We start from the raw sequence: 17,967 nt of genomic DNA, 5'->3' as shown, positions 1-17,967 counted from the left end.
CATGAATAGCTCGGTGATTGGCTGTGTTATATACGATCGGACACATCAAAAAGGACCGAACGATTAATAAATGCGAATACGAATACGATCACTAGTTGTACAAACTCTCGCGACTTATATTTGTGCGGTAGTGTCGGTAATTTAATTTAGTGTGTGGATTAAAGGAAGGGCTGCTTAATTTATATCGACTGGTTTCGACCGTAGTCGAAGATAAATTCTTTACGGCTTTCTCACTTCCTATTATCCTGCCTAATTTGATGTCAGAAATGAAAAATAATTTTTAAAGAATTTCAAGTTATATAAATATATATATGTGTGTGTGTGTGTGTGTGTGATGTATATTTTATAATATTTACATATAACATATATGATTGTTCTCTTATTGATATGTTAGGTGTTATTCATTTCTATAACAATAAAGATATAAATATTTCATAGCAATCAACTTATAAATTTACATTTTTGTTAGTCCCTTATATTAATATATCAATAAAAAATATCATCAGACAAATGAAATCTAATTTTATCTAGCGAATACAATTTTATAAAAATGTGATTTTAATCTTTATCTTAATATCATGAAATATGCTCTTCGATTTTGGTATGCATTTCAATAGTATATCAATTTCTATGTAACTTGACTAACATAATACCAATTTTTTAAATCTTTATGAAAATTATAATAGAATAAAAAGATAAAAGAAAATAAAAAGAAAATGATAGGTAAATATCGGAAAAAAATAACAGTATTTTCGTATTTCGGTTTCTATTACAGTATGAAGATATATACCATCAAAAAAAAAAACCTAATCTTTTATGTTCTGGAAGAAATCCCTGATTACAACACACGGAATGAAACTAATTGCATCGTGTTTAGACACACACACACATATATATATATATATAGGAACATAGCATCCTATCTGAGAACTATCCTGTAAATCAAACGCGCTCGAATGCACAATGCACTAATTACCGAACGCATCGTCGTTCGCTTTCTCCAAAAGCTCTCTTTGAGGATTCTGATCGTGCACTTGGTCCAGTTTGGAACAACCGCAAAGGAATCTCATTACGTGAGAGCTCACTATCAGGAGAGAGCATCCTCTCGAGCGAGAAATTGTCTAACATAAGACTAATGTAAAAACTAACGATATGCATCAGGCGACTGTATATTCAGTCTTAAAAAAAAAAAAAGAAACTTCTTCTCTCTATTTTCACTTTCTAATTTTGAAGAAGAATAAACAAACGAATTTAATGGAGTAAATATTGTCTAGGATTCTTTGAAAATCCTGTATTCATTCAAAACGAGAAATGGTAACACGGAAAAAGGGAAAGAAAGATAGAGAGATAACAAAGTGTCGACGAATCTACAACTAAAAGTCTCATCACTGGTCATACGTAGCAGGTATATGTAGTTTGTGTAACTGTGTTTCACGACAAGGAGAAGAGAAGTTTGTATCGCTTATGTGTCACTCGTATATATGTGAGGTTGGCAATTAGAAGCAATGTTGGGGTGTACACCTCAACGAAGTATCTAGAGCAATGGTGGCGCTGTGTTCGTAAGGGAAGAACATAGGGTAACAGTAGTTACGTACATAGTTGTATTTCAGAGGTAAATCTGGAGCGAATTCGAGGAAACCGAATAAGCAGCAGCAGAGAGAGAGAGAGAGAGACGAGACAACGCTAGAAATTCTATACTCGTACCACAGGTATATACATAACTCTGCTGCTTTTGTCATAGTTTTTACACCTAAAATAGTAATTAATAAGAGAGATTTATTCAGATATATTGTTAGACAAACAATTTAATTTCATTGACTAATCTATACTAATCGCGTGGAACGATGTAATAATAATATAAAAACGGATAAACATTTGTTGTTGTTGTTGTTTCTATAATAAATATATAAGAAAGAAATACGAAGAAGAAAATGGATGTAAAGTGAAGCTAATTAATCTAGCGTAACATCGAGGATAAAACGTCGATCGCATCGAAACTTGCTTCGAAATTAGCTTTTGTCAGCACCCCTCGCGCCACCCTACGAACTAACGTTCAAACCCTACCTACAACACCCTACACCACGTTAACTCTATCATTCGCGGTGTGTCTTGGTGAAGTTCTTCGTCGAAACTCGGCGAACCGCGACACCCTTCGTCGTACGACGCGTGTCATTAACACCTACTTCTCGTTTCCTCGCTTCGCTTCGTACTAAAGATTGTTCGCGAATCGCAAAATCGCTCAAGGTCGACTAGATTTAACCGACTCGACTCGCAAAACCTGTCTTTACGTTTCCACCTCGCGTTCATCTTTTATCAACGCGTGTACAACATTTTTCTACAAAGATCTACGATAATTTATGATTTTAATTTAAAGTTAAATTCAATAATACAAACACGTTTAAGAATATACATACGAAATTAGTCTAGAAATAATACATCTTTAAATAAATTTATATACGATTTATTATTGTTTTAACAGCTATCTAATACGCTAAACGAAATATTTTTTCCTTTGATCTGTAATTGTATAAAAAAGAAAAAAAAAAGAAAAATTTTAAAAAAGAGAACACACACAGGAATATTCTATTTAAGTCTGTAAAGTTAAAAAATCTACCTTTATAAAATGAATCAAATGAAACTGAATACTCTTTAATCCTCCTTCTTCCATATATGATTAAATAAGAACTTACAACTTTTTTATAAAAGACACTCTATATAAATAAACAAAAAATACTGTGCTTTGAACGTCATTTTACCCAACCTGTATATATACACGTACATATACATGCGATATACATATCCGCCAATATTTAACGTATTTTATTATCTGCTTTTTCCATATAGAATACAAAAGGCGATAAATGATGAGACAAAGGGCAGGATTAAAAAAGAAGATGAAGAAAAAATATATATATATAAAAAAAAAAAATGACCCAGGATTCGATCCTCATGGCTGTAAAATCGTCCTTCCTAAAGCAAGAAAACGGACCCGATCTACCGTCGCGTAATCCCAGGATTTTTTATTACCATCGAGGTACCCCCAACCCTTCTCTCTCTCTCTCTCTCTCTCTCTCTTTCTCTTTTGCAAGTTCGATCGTACGCGTAACGCATTTTTCGAATTACGTTTAAGCGCATTTCGCTCGGAGGATCCGCTCGAGCTATTATTACTATTATCATTATTGCGTTTCTTCTCTCTTTTTCTTTCTTGTTCTCTCTATCTCTCTCTTTCTCTATGTCTACCTTCTCTCTTCTCATCCATCGTGCGTATACCGTCGTTCCCCGTTTCTTCTTTCAGGCTCGGCGATGGCTGTAAAGCGGCTGGTTGGACCGAAACCTTTCGCCTTTGTGTTCGCGCGCGCAGCTATAAAAGGGCGGCCTATTACTATTGTTATCGTTGTCGTTATTACCGTCATTATTAGCGGCACGACCGCGCTGAGAAATTTCGTGGTGGCTCTCCGCGTCCTGCACGATCGCTCTTTTGCTCCTTTCTCTCTCTCTCTCTTTCCCTCTCTTGCTTTATTTTTTATTCTTATACAACACATATACATATCTCTTTTACTCACACTTAAGCGCCACCTTTGCCAACGAGCATTTAAACCCTTTTAAAAACTTCCAGACGCGGAAAAGATATTCCGAATTTTTTTTGCCTCCTTTTTTTTCTTTTTTTGTTTTTACGATGATTTTTCTTTTATGATTTTTTTCAAAAGGAACAACGATCAAATTTACGATCCTCGCGGCAATTGGCGACGATAAAAGATTAAATTTCATTTTTTTTAAAATAGATTTCGTGAAAAGTATTTCGCGTTTGAAAACGTCACACAACGAATGACGAAAGTACGAGAATACGGAATATGCCGGAACGGAACGTATCCTTCGCGTGAAGACGTACTCTCTCTCTCTCTCTTCCTGTTTCATACGTTTCTCTTTTGGGAGACGGTAGTTTTTCGCTTTATGCCCGAGAGCCTGCGCGATCACGAACTAAACTTGAGCTACGGGACGTGTAATTTTGGTCTTCTACTTGAATCAGGTTTTACGTTAGTTTTTCTCGCTCGTTCTGCTATTTTTCGTCTCTTGCTCTTTTCATCGCAAGTTAGTGAGAGAGAGAGAGAGAAAGAAAGAAAGAAGAAAGTAAGAAAGGATGCTGAAGAAGGGGAAAAAGAAAAAAAGAAAGAAAAGAAAAAGAAGGAGAAGAAACGGGGATTACTTATAGCTCCCTAGGTTCGTACGTATCACCGGACTTATTTTCCAAGGTATAAAAGGGAAGGGGTTGGGTAGAGAAAACTGTAAAGTATAGAGTTTCGTTCAAGATTTTGTAGATTTCTTTCCTCTCTCTCTCTCTCTCTTTCTTTCTTTCTTTCTTTCACCCTTTCTTTACGAAGACGATCAGTCGCTCGAAAAAAACTTTCCACACGGCTAATCCTAACTTTCCTCTCGAACCTTTCGAACGTCATAAACGAACGAACGTTGGGAATGCGCATCGAGTTTAGTAACGTAACATAAGTTCAAGTTCAATAATAATAATAATAATAATAATAATAATAATAATAATGATGATAATTTTGTATAAAATATACATAAGTGTTAGTGAGCATTTTTATGATTCAAAATGATCGCTAAATCGTCGCATGAATAAAAATAAGTAACTGAGACAATGTAGAGAATAAAATTATTATGATTTTACGATTTCGGCCTTTTCTTAACAAGCAAACTTATTCAGTTCGGAAACAACACACCAAGGACCTCAAACACAGTGACCCTTTAGTACTTTCCCCAGGTTTTCTTCCTGACAACTATAAATGTGTCTGTCCTTTGCCGAGGGTTCTAGAAATTCCCTCAACGGCGATATCAAAAAGCTATGGCGTACAAGGGTTCGAGAAAATTTTTCTAACTTTCCATCGAGAGCGAGAATAGATGACGTTTTCTCGGGTCGTCATCTAATCGATTCGTCCGACAACCTTTCGAGTTTGAATTTATTCAAGAACTGTATTAGGGGTTTGGAGGAAGGAGGGTTGCCTGCCTGCCTGGCTCTAGTAATCGGAAGCGGAATATTTCTAGAGAAGAAAGAAAAAAAAGAAAAAGAAGAAGTAGCGCGGTGGAATATATTTAACAACTACTCGAATTGGAAATTTTGGATATAATAAATTGTCTATCTATCTATCTATCTATCTATCTATACATTTCTTGTATCTAGAAATATCAAACTATATCGATAGAACTTTCTTTTATTTTCCTTTGAATCCTTAGTGATATAACTCTTCTATTTCTAATTATACGATATATTTGTAAGTAGAAATAAACGATAGAGATTGAAAAAGAATAGGCAAGTAATCCATGTAACATGACATGGATTAAATTTCCTCTCTAATCGTTATAATGACCACGAGAGATGATCGTACGTTTAAATCGAGACGAGAAAATAAGAAAGAGAAAAAAGAAAAGTAAGAGACTAAAGGTTAATGTCCCTTTAAGCTGTTCCAAGGGCTGGAGCATGTTTGTGAGCTCCTAGGTAGTAGTAGGAAGAAGTATGCTGGTAGGTAGGTAGATAGGTAAGTAGATAGGAAGATAGACAGATAGACAGATAGATATACAGGGTGACCTGCGCAATGTGTTACGAACTATTTTTATTGGAATGATAATAATCGATCGATTTGATTTCTAATTATGCAATTAAACGAAAAAATAAATATTATTAAATTAAGTATTCCTGAAATGAATGACATAATTAACACATTTATTTTAATTTCAAAGATATCTAATAATTTCATTTGATATCTTTCCTTTTTCTTTTTATCAATTACAAAACACTAATTTACGATCTTGTTTCGCATTTAGAATTATAAGCCATTAAATTGATGTAAAAAATTTGTAACACTTGATGCACGCCACACTTTATACGTGTATATGTATGTATATATGTAGGTAGGTAGGTTGCTATGGGTAAACCCTTCAAACGCGATCGTAGATAAGACGATCCAGAAGCGCGCGAAAGGGTTCCCCCGAGGATTAACGTGACATCTAGGTAGGAAAGCGTTGCGTACGATGTTTCCCTTCGACGTCGCGTTCGTCAAGCCGCATATAAACGTCGTGGGATCGGATTGCACCGTGACAAAAGTCACATCGTACCTCGATACCAGCAGAGACGTCGAGAGTCTCTAAACCGCATGAATATCAAACGATCCGCGAACAATCGTTACTTACTTCGCAAGACTCGATATGGTATCTTATGTTTTATTCATTGGGGATTAATAAAGAGAGTGCACTCGTGCGCGCTAAGAAAACGCACGCTTATGATACCATGTACATATATCGATTTAATTGTAAATCGATTCGCAAGAAGCAATATAACACATAATGGACGTTATAACTCTGTACATTATTTATTTTCTCTCTTCGGTGTCTTACGTTATTACAATTAAACGCAAATAGAGAGTATCGAGTTAATTTTGCATTTTAATTCATCAATTATTATTAATGTTTCATAATTTAAAACGATTATTGTTATTTTATCTCTATACCTAAATTTCACGATATAAAATGTAAAAGTAAAGTGTTGGTCTTTTATTTGAAATCGAATTGGGTACACGTACCATATACGAAATGAGTATATTTAAAAGGGTCAGTGAGTAAAGAAAGGAAGAACGAGGGTAAGAGTGGCACCGCGCGATCTTTCCAAAACCCAACGGGTTTCACGAACTGGCAACTGTAATGTGAAACTCAGGTTTATCCTTCCAATTCTCTTTTTTCTTCTTCTTTCGTTCATTCGTTCGTATGTATGTATGTACGTGCTCAAGCATCGGGGAGGGTTCAATCTCGTTGAGAAGCTTTGCTTCGTACGAGAGACCCCATAACAACACCGAGAGAGAAAACAACAACGTGGGTGGCGTTATAATAGTAACATTAGGACAATAACGATTAAAAGCGACGGTGGTTGGGTAAGCGAATTTGGAACGGCTTCTGACTTCCAGTTTGCTATAACCCCCTGGACGAGGGTAACTTGGAAAAGGAAGGAACGGGACTCGAGTAGCAAGAGAAGAAAGGAAAGACTGAAATTGGCAGTAATGGGGATGGAAGGACGAAGAATACAGAGAGATTTATCTAAGAGGGTTTGAATCATGGATCCTTAAAACGGAGTCTTACAAAATATAAACCTAATTACCATGATGGAAAGCGTTACGATTATACCGGACTGTATTCAAATTGAATGATATTATTTCGTGACGGTATCTGAACGTTGATGAAACAAATTGTACTATACTGAATGAAAATTTAACGAAATATTCTTCCGTTAATTTAATTATATAAACAATTATCAGTGACATTATTAAAATATTATTAATAAGATAACAAAATATATACGTTAAAATGTAATAATGAACGAATAAATCTTTCTCTTCTTTTTTTTTTTTTTCATATCATTTGGTTTATATTTTTTCCGATGCACGAAACGGTACGACATTTGATTAAATCGATTATTTTTATTTCTATTTTTCTATTTTTTTTCTTTTTTTTTTTTAAGAAAGAGAAAATGTAATTGAAAATCCGATGGGTCGTAATTGTCAACGAGAGGAGAAGAATAAAAATAATAACAAGAAGAATAAAACACAAACGGGGAAAAAAGTCTTTCGTCTTCGGCATCGTCGTTACCCACTTACGTTTTATCGCTGGTTGATCCCACGAAGAGGAAAATGGCGTGGAAAAGAAAGACGTCGCGCTGAGAATTTTTCCGTGGGGATGGTTTCGAGAGAAGAAAGAAGAACAAGGAGAATTGAATGGAGAATAGAATGGAGAACTAAAGTAGACTTTATTATATGCGCTAAGAGTGGATCTTCTCTGACCTATTCAACACGCACGTATATTTTACTAACATAAGAATGAAATAGAAAAGTGTCAGATGTTAAAAAGCAAAATTACCACTAAAAAAGAAAAACGAAAGAAAAAAAAAAGAAAAGAAGACGAAGAAGAATGAGAAGAAGAAATATAAATGTTAACAAAAAGAAAAAAAAAATGAATGTATTCCTTGACCTCGATCGATCTTTAGGTCTAAGGTCATACGAATTTGGAAAGCAGATTTAAAAAACTCTGACATTTGTAAATGACAGAAAAAGAATAAGCATAAGAGAAGTAAGAAAAGGAAATATTTATAACGCGCATCTCGCCGCGAAGGTACATTGGGGTTCGCTGGCCTGACGAGATAATCGTGCTCACGGGCCGACGATAAAATAGGATTTATTTCGATTTTAAATTGCCTCGCGCGCGCGCGCGCGAGCGCGAGCAGATGCTTAATGAGAGAAGAAGTAGCCTTGGTGCATTTGTTTATGACGATAAATCTTCGTTTATCGTTGGGACGTTGCGGCACGCTGTGTATAATGGACTCATCCAAGAGCTGATGCCCGTCAACCTCGTCCTTGTTCATCCTCCAAAGAAAGAGAAAAATCGAGATAAAGAAACTAACTGAGAGAATTCAGAGATAAATAAAATCGCTAATTGTTATTTTTCAAGACTAACTGGGATCAATCGATGAAGGAAAAATAGTAACAAAGAATCACTTTAAATCCACGAGACAATATTATTCCTTATTTTCCGTAATAAGTGAATGAATGTAATGAAAAGCAAGTAAAATTGAGTAATAATCAAATTCGATCATTTTACCTTCTAATTATGAGATGTATATTTTGATTTCGTAAAAGTCTACTTTGAGATGAAGAAAAATACGGGCGATGATTCTATTCCTTTTAGAAATATCTTAAATAACTTTGTAACATAATTACCGAATATCATTAAACATTGTAACGGGAGGATTTTTGGGGTCGAGGAAAGATTAGTAAGTATGGTTGATAGATTTCAAAGCTGTTACAGAAGACATGACGAGCACGAAACGATAATAAAGCAACGATTAACGCGATGGTGAACAGGGGAAAGGTAAAGTAAACGATGTCGACGACGACACGAAGAGTTAAGAGGCGGGTTGGGGGAGGAGGAGGAGGAGGAGGAGGAGGAAGGTTCGTTCGCGAATGAGAGACGGAACCGATATTAAAAGCTGTGCACGAAGCACCGTGGTGGTGAGCAACGTTAATTAGTCGAAAACATGGTGCAGACGATATGCCTACGGGGTCGGACTACGGCGTTTTATTACCCTCTGTAACGAGTACGGTGGCGCACGCGGCGTATCTAAATAAAATTACCCTGCAGAGAACGTTTGCTGGGGTCTTTCCAAGCAGCCACACCGACTTCAGCCATGAACTTCGGTACTTGGATTCGGCGTCAGCCGGTGAACATCGTTTTCGGTTGAGAAAGATCCTCCTTGATAAGAAAAATGAATAAAGAGAGAGAGAGAACAGAGAAGTATATAGCAATCTTAAATAGGATATCAAAATAAAGACAATTTTATCGATACTTATTGAACGTAAAAATAATAATAATAATTATTATTACTATTATTAAGAAAAGCAAAACGAAAATTCGATTATTTTTTTTAATTTGTAATAAAACAAAAATTCAAAAGACATATAAGTAAATAAATACTAAACAGAATTGTGGCAAGCTTTAAGTTGAAACAAAAGTTACGGTTGCTTGAAAAAGTATCGTGGCGTAGTGGGTGATGTAAATGCGAATTGCACGAGTGGAAAAGGTTTTACGAGGAGCGAAAGTCCAATTCTGAACGTCGAGGCCACGCGCAAGCCTAATGTTTCAGCTTCGTTTAGAATTCACCGGTTGAAAAGCGGGATAAATTTTAGACTCGAGCTCACGGGAAAGAAGTGGGCATTTCAGTAGATTCCAAAGTGAAAAAGGGACACAAGAGGGGGAGAGAGAGGGGAGAATGAGAAAAGCGAAAGGGAAAGACTGCTCGTACGAGCGCCCTGCGTGATTACACGCAGTTACGACTCTCATCCTCCTCCTCCTCCTCCTCTCACCCTGCACCCTTAAATCGTACAAAAGATAAGGTCGGCTTAACGTTAAAAGCGCGGACCCAATAGAAGTACGCGCGACGCCTGTAAATAACGCTACTGGCGACAACTAACCTTCTTTCTTCCTTACTATTTCTTTTCTCAAATACTTATGAACACGTGGATCGGAAATTCATATTGAGATCATGTTGTTATATTACTTATATATCCATTAATCTTCATAATCTCAATAAATGTTCTTTCAACATTCTTCTATTTTTTTAAAGTGCTAAATTTTTCTCACTTTGTTCTCCAAAAATGGAAAAATATCATGAAAAAACTATGGTCAGGTGGTTGCCGTGAGAATAACGTTTTCTTGGTTACGAAGAAACTAGAATGATTGCGTCAAAAATTGCAAAACTCTAATTGGCTTTTCTTTCTCGAAGCGTACGGTTCTTAGCGATCCGATATCATCGATTTCATAGTATATATATCAAACATTAAAACGTGATACATTTCATTTTCTCCATTCAGGATCATTAACGGAATGTTTTGCGAATGAACGGCTTCCGTACTCGACTACTTTGTTCCTTTTTCGTTCCCGAGCGATGCAGTTATCCGTATTCAACGTGTACAGTCTCTCCAAATTTAGCGAATCTAGGTTTACTTGCTTTACATCAGAGATCCGAGGCAAAGCTGAAGCATTGAGTTTAGCGCACTATTTCTTCCGTTGAAAAGGGGAATGACTTAAATGGTACTCGATGCACAAAAGTATCAAGAGATACGTAATCAAGAAATACTTTCTCGTTCGGCCTCGTCCCTCTTTTTTTTTCTTTCTTCTTTTTTTCAAATATCTTTTCTAATTACACACACGAAACTATGCTTTATTCTTTGTGCTCCATCGACCTTTTACTTTTGATGCGTAATGGCAGAAACATTTCTCAACCTACAGAACCACGACCCAATATTCCGCTGTGTTCAATTTTTAATAGACTACAAACTAATAGCTTTTACCTTACGCCAAAGGAAAAAAAAAGTAATTAATTTCCGAAGGGTACTCGTATAACATTATTTCGAGTTCTCGCAAGAATATCACAGTCTAACGGATTCTGAAAAATGTATTATTTAAACACGTAATGATACCATGCCAAACACAAACATATCGAGTTGCACGAGTAAAAAGATTGAGAATTACCGTATAATAGTATCTCAATTTCGTATACTGTTACTGATATTATGAAAAATACTCGTTTAACGCAATCATTAAAAATAATCATTTCGTTCCGTTCAATTGTTCATCGAAGACGAAGTCAAATGTCAATTTCGTAAAAGATGGTAATCGTTTATGAAGTATTTCTCGATAGATAAGAATATTAAGGGGACGCTTCATCGCACGAAGGGAGTCAATCGTAAAAGTGACCATCATTTCAAGAGCGACGCTGTTGGAAGGTAAATTCGAAAGGGGAGTCAGCGGTATTGTAAGTGGATGCCGGTGGCGGAACCGGAAGCAGGAAGTTGAGTGCGGCATAGTAGCGATACGCGTCGTACTTATCCCCGTATCGATTGTACCCAGAGTTCTACGACGACGACGACGACGACGACGACGACGACGACGACGACGACAATGACACCATTGGCGTCGCCACACACACACTCTAACGCTGACAAGGCATTTACCTGGATGGTTCCACTTTATCGTTCGTCCACTGCTCGACACTACCCCGTCGGAGAATTATAGTCAAGCCAAGAAGTTGTCTGTCAAATTTCTATTGCCTCACTTTTCACCTCTTTTAACTACTACTTCATCAAATCTATTCATTATTATTTCTTCATTTTTTTAAAACCCTATTTTTACAATGTTTTGTTACCCTATTTTTTGAATGTTATATAATATTTAAAGTTTCCCCCAAGAGTCACTTTATCTAACTGAAAAATGATCAATTTATTATGTACTAAAGTTTGTGTACGATGTTGACGTTTTTCAGGATTACGTTAGAGTTTTTTTCTATAAAATTTCTATAGCGAAATTTTATAAATATATATATTAGAATCAAAAGAAAATAAGATAATGATATATAATATAGAATAATTTTGTATAATGTAGAATAAATTGTTGAAAATACTTTGTTTTAAAATATATATATATAAATTGTACCTTAGTTTTGAACTATTTTTGATTTAAATTTAAAGTTTGCCTCGCGGCTTTATGGTCGGACATCAAAGAACACCGAAACGTGTTAAGCGTACATGCATCGACTCGCGTGTGAACTTAAAGAAAAAGAAAAAGAAAAAAAGAAAAATGGAAAGAAAGAAAAGGGACGAGTAGGAGAAGGAGGAGGAGGAGGAGGAGGAGAAGGGAAAAAGAGGCAAAGTTTCGTTTTCATTTTGCTCGAAGGCAACGTCGTCCAATGGGGCGTCATATTTTCGTGGCAGGCATCGTTATTGAATGTTACGTCGACTCGCTGGGATCCATTACCAAACCGTCAGTTCACGTTTTTTTCTTGTTACGGACTCTTTACCATACGACCACAGTCGTAAGATTTCTTTCCACAGTTGGACGAATACACACGTTCAATCGGACATATTTAAAAAAAAAAGAAAAAAGAAAAATCAAAAAAATAATGAAATGAAATTCCGTTGTTTTTAATATCGATAAGAAAATTATACGCGTAGAGAAAAATGTATCGCAATGCATGCATCGATTCTTAAATTTCACGATACACGTTTGCGAGAAGTATACTTTGGTATTAGAAGCCAATTGCACCGATGTAAAAAAAAAAGAAAAAAATAAAAATAAAGCAGGTGTTTCAACGTCGATATCGCACGAGAAACGAAGACAAACTGAAACTGATACAAGTTTTACGAAACTAAAGTGTCGATGCCATGCATTGTAACATGTTTCAACCTAGAGTATAGTAATCTAATCCTTCTATCTCTGTTTCGTAAATTCCACGCATTCCCTATTAGAAACATACAATCCGTTCCATGTGTCGATGTATGAAACGGAGAAGAAAGACAAAAGAAAGAACGCCGGAGGAAGAAAGAGCGGAACGACGGAAGATGCAAAATTTTTGAAAAAAAGAATGAGAAAAGCGTGAAGTACGCCAATCATGGGCCGTTATTGGTGGCAATTATGATAATAGCATACCTCGAGCGAGAACCTTCGTTCGTTCGTTCGTTCGTATGTTCGCGTAGGATCACGGCTACGCAGGTATGTATATACCTATGTATCTATGTATGTATGTATGTATGTATGTATGCACTGAAAGTCCGATGCATCTTTCTCCTCTCTCTTTCTTTTTCGACTGAAAGAAGAAAGGAAGACTTGAGCGAGCTTGCTCGAGGACTACCGGCCTCTATTAATCATATAAATCGTCTGTTGCGGTTGGGAATATTACGACTTGCCAATAATTGTGCACAAATTGCGAATAGGAAAAACGTCTGCGTGACTTTAACGCGATTATAACATACGCGTATAATACGTTAAAAAAGAAGACACGAGAATCCATCTTCGGATCGAACTCTACTTTGAAATCGTCATTTCATGCAAAATTTCCAAACGCGATATAAAATAATACGTAATGGAATAAAATTGTTCTTCGAAATGTGTATTCCTTCAAAATTGATCATTCTGTAATTCACTTATAATCACATTTATACTGTTTTTATCTAAATACTTTGACAATAAAATATCTAATATTTCTTTGTACTCGCGATCAAAGGTACCACGTCGCGAACAAATATGCAAGAAAAACTTTCTACGTCAAATGCATATCGCAGTAGAAGGAATTTTGACGCATTACGATCAGTAAGAGACGAAATAAGTTAGTCCCAGCCCAGTGGCGTTAATCTAATATAATAACTACAATTTCGAGAACTCTTGAATATACCGTTGACATCTAGAAGTTCACGACTATGTTCGAGGAGTTCTTAGAAAAGCAGAACGACGACGACGACGACGACGATCGAGGAAAGCTCGTCTTAGGTATTACGAAGTGTCGGAGTATTCGCTATGATTAGAAAAGAGGACGCAGGAAATGAATATACGCGTTTAGGTGGAGGAAAATGTTGGCGCAAACGCAAGAATTATCGGCCGCACCTACCTAGACGACGTCGTCGTCTATCGGACTCGAAGATGTTTTCTGCGTGATTCACCGTAAGGTTTAATCTTTCTCTTTCTCTTTCATATGAAAAGATTAAGCAAGTCTTGCGAAGTTGAAAGTGGTGCTTGGGACTTATTTCCATCTTTCTCTTTCTCTCTCTCTCTTTCTCTTTCTTTTGTTCTTATCGCACGTTCACCGTTTACATTACTAATAATGATTCATATTAATTACCGCGTAAGATCTACGTCACTCTCCGTTTAAAATATCCTCAGTCATCTTGAATTTCAGTGCACCTTCCGTCAAATCATCATCCCATTGTTATAACAATTTGACGAGATTGAAGTACCTTTGTTGTGTCGCAAACAGCTACTACTTCAAAAATTGACCTTGTTATTTGCTGCTATAACTGTTAACGAATATTCAATATTTTAGAAAAAGAAAACAGAAAGGTGGGAGAGAAAGAGAGAGAAACAAATGGGAAAGGGGTAGTACGGGGCAGTAGGTCTCGTTATGGCATATTGCTTCAATAAAAATACGAGACATGGCTGGTTCGGATTGCATGATAGCGTTGACCGGCATTTGTCATCGACTCGCGGCACGAACGTTACATTTTCCGCAGTATACATGCAGTTCGACGCTGTTGTTGTTGTATGTGGTAGAGATGGTTTGTGTTTTCTGTATAGTCATTGCACACGATGTAATATGTATAAATGCACATACACAAATAAACGCAAACATAAATGCAAAACACGACAAGTGTGAATTAGCCTGTAAGAAAGGAAGGAAAAGAATATAAAATGCGTTTTGCAGTCGTGCCGAGCAAAGTACGAAGAACCGTAGCGGCAACCTTAATACGCCTGCATAGGTTCTGCCCGCAAGGACAGTCTCGCGTTTCTAATTAGACGAAGAGCATAGTGGTTATTTGCTCTTTTCTACCTAGTCGAAGTCTCGTAGTCGCAGTCACGAGGCAACAGCGTTGCTGCAATTGTTGGTATTATTGTCGCTACTGCATAAGTGCGTCCGTACACGCATATTGCTTTCATAGCTTACCACGAAACGTTCCGTACACAGAGGTAGGTCTCGTCGCCATAAAAGCGGACACCGTAACTTTGCAAATAAGCCTTATACCGCCTACATTCACCCTACCATTTGCGGCCTCTTATTTTCTTTCGTTGTAATACTTAAAGAACACCTTCCTATTCTATCACTCTTCTCACTTTTACTCTCATTCTCACCCTCACTCTCTCTCTCTCTATCTTTTTTTCTTTATTTATTTATCTTTTTCTCTCTCGTTGATGTACGCGAGTCTGCGTATTGCGATGTTCTCCTGTGTATTCTCATGTTAAATTGCTTTCTCGAAAATTTCTCTCGGTAGGAAACTATCGTCCGATATTAATTAGTTTGAAATGTCAATGATGCATATACGTTTGTACGAGGAATATTTCAAAACTTTCCTTTCTATAAACAAATCACGAATCGTTGCCGTCTAAAATGTGATTCATAACAAAATATCAGTTAGTTATAATTTTAAATTTGTTTCTTATTTGATGAAAATATATTGCTGAAATATCGTTCTAAATGTTGTGTCATTATAATTAGACATTTTTATTCGACAATATGATAGTTTTTTTTTCTAAAAAAAAAAAAAAAGAACTAAAAAGAAAAATCCAAATGGATTTGTTACACGGCATAGTAAATTCGTTTGAATCTCTCGACGTGTATCGGAATATACCGTTTCGTTTTGAAGGATCGATCTTTCCCAAAGACACTCTTGAATGTTTAAAAGACGGCGATCGAGGCATTAGCGAGATACGATACGTTAGCATATACCAGTAGAATAAATAAGTCAGACAAGAGATCGGGATTAACGGAGGAGGCGGGGATGGAAGCTTATAAACGCGGGCCGACCACTCGTTCATCAAGAAATACGATCACCCGAAAAGATCCAGGTATTTCCAGTTTCGTCGTATATCTTTGCCACCTGCACCCGTTTTTCAACTTTTTCATCGAGAATGTCCTCTGCATGTTTCATAAGGATCTTTCGCGAAGGTGTAAAAACCAGAATCGGGAATCCATCGACAATAAATTAAATGCTTATGGAAAAACAAAATTCCCACATGTCAAATATAAACATTTGTTTTTATATATTCTCCTGTTAGTTTTTAGTATTTTATTTTTTTTTTTTACAAAAAAAAAAGAAAGAAAAAAGACTATCTATACGATTAATCAATTCTATTAGATTTTAAAGTATCTTTTAAAATCATATGGATAAATAATAATCATCTCTACGCTCGAATACACATTTTCTTCCTGCGCGTTTCGTATTTACGTGACGAACAACGAGAATTATTTAGTGATTACGAATACAGTTATATATTTTACATGAGGAGTTACATGAAGCATATTTATGTATATATTTGCACATTGGTGGTCACATTAAACGTTATTCACCGTACAATTCATCGCGGGATTTGCATACGAATAAAAGCACTATATTCGTATATTTCTTTCTTTTTTTTTGTACTGGTTTCTTTCTTTCTTTCTCTCTCTCTCTGAAGCAGTCCGCTTTCACGGCTCGAATACGGGTTAATATTCGAAGAAACTCAACTACGCGATGTAAAGGTTGAAAATATGTTCGTTGGACCGTTCCACTTTGGCTTTTGCTGTATAATTTCCCTACAAAATTCGTTTCGTACTAGTTAGGAACGTTTCCTCGACGTTTTTTCTTCTAATCGTATATCTTTTACCTTATACCTTGTTAAATCCAATCGCAGAAATCATTTTCCCTTTAAATCTGTTTAAAAAAAAAAAAAGAAAGAAAATAGAAGCACGAAAGTAAAAAAATAAAAATAATAATTCGTTCGTCAAACACAATTAAAAAATAAAATTCGGACGACGTTTTAATAACAAATTTAATATATAGCAGCAAAATCGAAGCGAACGAAGAATATAAAATGAAACGAATGCAAAAAAAAAAGAAAAAGAAGAATAAAAGAAAACGTGTAAAAAAGCAACGTCATCCAAATGATTATCCACGAATGAAAAGGGTCAACGTACGGAAGATTGCTCTCTCGAATCCATAGAAATCAAAGCGACAGGTAAGGTAGTCCTTGTATGGTTAATTCGAATATTAACATTAATATAATACGTGAAAGGGGATGGTTGATGTCGTTGAGATTCTAATTCGACTACACTCGCAGTACGTTTTGATCTTAACGAATGTTAACGTACAAAGCCGTAAATTCCTCTATGCACGTTGAATTACATATACGAATTCTGCAATAAGAGAAATAGAAAGAGAAAGAGAGAGAGAGAGAGAGAGTAAATTCATGTTATGAGGTAACGAATACACGATCACAATTTCATTGTAATTTTATGGGTACGAGAATAGTATTAGAGTCGTTAAGATGCAAGACCAATTATCGTGCCAATCAAACGACTCTATTACCGACTACTACTATCACATCAATGACAACTTTTTATTCTCCTGTTTTTTTATTTCTTTCTCGAAGAAATAGAAGTTAGGATCAATGGAAAGGTGGTTCGTCTCGTTACCGGGTAACACAGTTTTCTCTCGGTTAGTATCATAGTCAAGAGTTGCGCGGGGGTTGAGGGATGGAGGTAAGGTACGCCGTTCACTCAAGAATTCTCTTTGCGTTACGCAAGGGCAACGGAGTTGGTTGCGAGCCGACGCACGCTTCGAAGGTCACAACGAAACAGCTTATAGTGATCGATGACGCGACGACCGAATTTAAAGAGAGTAATACACCTGAACTATTAGCAACGATATTTATCGCGTTATTCGACAAAATATCTATATAAATTCGACGTATCGGAAAACAAAGTAACTCTCAAACTAAAGAAGAAAAATAAAAAACTAAAGAAAACAAGAAAATGAAACAACAAGAGAGAAACGTCAAAGCTTGGCGGCCCGGGCATCGTATACTTTGATCCCCAATACCGTTGATTAGACTTTTTCC

At 36.1% G+C, this 17,967-nt stretch overlaps 1 protein-coding gene across 4 annotated transcripts in view; it reads right to left on the bottom strand.

The window, feature by feature from the left end:
- LOC122514549 (latrophilin Cirl-like) overlaps window positions 1-17,967 on the bottom strand; it is a 283,503-nt gene that overhangs the window by 192,178 nt on the left and 73,358 nt on the right. The gene's annotated exons all lie outside the window — the stretch shown is intronic.

Source organism: Polistes fuscatus, unplaced genomic scaffold (assembly GCF_010416935.1).
Source record: "Polistes fuscatus isolate 324 unplaced genomic scaffold, CU_Pfus_HIC Scaffold15, whole genome shotgun sequence".
NCBI lineage: Eukaryota > Metazoa > Arthropoda > Insecta > Hymenoptera > Vespidae > Polistes > Polistes fuscatus.
This window is presented reverse-complemented; position numbering and strand designations above follow the sequence as displayed.